Source organism: Tupaia chinensis, unplaced genomic scaffold (assembly GCF_000334495.1).
Source record: "Tupaia chinensis unplaced genomic scaffold, TupChi_1.0 Scaffold000001_1, whole genome shotgun sequence".
In the NCBI taxonomy this organism is placed as follows: domain Eukaryota; kingdom Metazoa; phylum Chordata; class Mammalia; order Scandentia; family Tupaiidae; genus Tupaia; species Tupaia belangeri.
The window spans coordinates 348847-350807 of record NW_006159427.1 but is presented as its reverse complement, the minus strand read 5'-3'; positions in this window follow the sequence as shown (position 1 = coordinate 350807).

Genomic DNA, 1961 nt, shown 5'->3' with positions numbered 1-1961 from the left:
TGACATCACAGTTTCACTCGACTGGCGTATGACAGTAAGTGCAGTGCAGTACAGTAAAAGACAGCGGCAGACACAGGCAGTGTTGGGAGCGGAGCCTTCCAGTCTTTCTGACATTTCTTAGTGGATTTGGCTGCTGGAGCAGGTCTCGCAGCAGTGACAGCCTGGGCACCTGGATGAAGAGCAGCCCCACCTGCCAAACACAGAGGGGTGTGGCTGTTGAGGAGGCAGCAACAGAGGGCTTGGCCTTCTAGGAAGGTGCAACTGTGTCCCCTTCCTGAGGTCACACTCTTTACTCTTCCTTCTTTAGCCAAGTCTCTCTTTTACACTTCTGGTGGGGGCAAGCAGATGGCGTGGTGGTTAAAGGCACTGGATTGCCACATGCTGACCGCAGTTCAAGTCCCGGACCTGGTGGCTTGCTTCCTCGCTTTCCCTTGCTCCCTCACTCTCTCTCTCTCTGGTCAAATTAAAAAAATAATGATAATAAATGGAATTTAATAAACAAATATATATATTTTTAAAGAGGCCTTTGGTGAATGCTGGTGGTTGGGTTCTTCAACCCTTGACAGCAAAAGCAGCCTGAATGAGGTGCTGGAACAAGAATGAGAGGCACAAATGCATTATTTCACCGTCACCCAAACACCAAGGGAAAACAGTGGTCAGATTTCTAGATAGGTAAATCGACATAGTATCGGGGTGTTGGAAAAGCCAGGATGCATTTTTGCATAGAGAAACAGGAAAATATGTCCTAACTTTTCCAACAACCCAGTATTCAAGCCCCCAAGGTTAGGCATTGTGTCTAACCTAGCCTCATCTCCCCATGAAACAGTTCTGAATGGAAGCTGGCACCAGCACGGGGGGGAATATGTACCCTGTACATGGATGTTGGATGAGAGATAAACATGTCCTTTTCATTTATTCACCGGAGCATTACTAGGTGCTATGGGGAGGGAATATTGGAAGGCTCAAGAAGCAAAGAAACCATGGCCTTTGCCCTCAATGACGTTCTTGTCTCCAAAGCAGACTGGCGGTCACAGTTCTGTGGACCTCGGTTGTCTGATTCACGCGCACCACTTGAGAACTGAGTTATTTCCCGAGGTCACTTCTGTGACTAGAACTCCTGCATCACACACACCCTCCACCAAACACAGACGTGATGTGAAAGGTTATGGGCAAAATGGCTGGATGATGGACTCATGAACCTCCTGATCCTAAATGCCATTCAAAGCAAGTACAGAGATTGCTATGAACCGAGCTGGAAAGAACAAGGACTTTGGGCAACCCCTTTAAAGAACAGAGGAAGAAGAGGGGCGGACGAACGTGATCCTGCCTCCCCTCTCCTCCCTGGACACTCCAGCTTCTAGCACCCTGTCTCCTGAGTGCCTAGGGCATAGCAGGTATCCGCCCCACGGGAGTGGAGTAATAATACTAACAGACAACACACCTGCCCGCGGGGCAAGTCAGCCTAGTACCCGGCACAGGATGACGACCGCTGGGCCAGTTGGAGGGGCCCCAGGATTTTGGACATAGCAGCTTCCTGAAGCGGGTCAGGTGTTCTCAGCATGAGAAGGGCTGCATTTAGGTGTACATGGAGGAAGGCAGTGAACAGATTTCCAGGGAAGGAAATGGGAACACGGTGATGGGTCCGAAGCAGAGGCTGCAGATTGGACAGGAAGCTCCTGGCCAAACCCAGGCTCTCGCTGTGTAATCCAGTCTCCCGGCGGAGCAGGGTGGGTTGCGAAGGGCAGCCCGGGGTTACCAGGTGGAAGTCTCTCTTTTGCATGACTTGGGGAGTGCGAGAAAGCACCATCCAGCGTCTGCAAGGTCCAACAAAGGGACTGAGAAGCTCGTTCAGGGCCACCTCGGGGGGCGGCGACGACGTGCCGCGGTCCTTTCTCTCGGTGCCAGGGAAGCTCTGCCTCCCGGAGCGCTCCAGGTCGCAGGCTCTCCTGCCTCTCGGCACC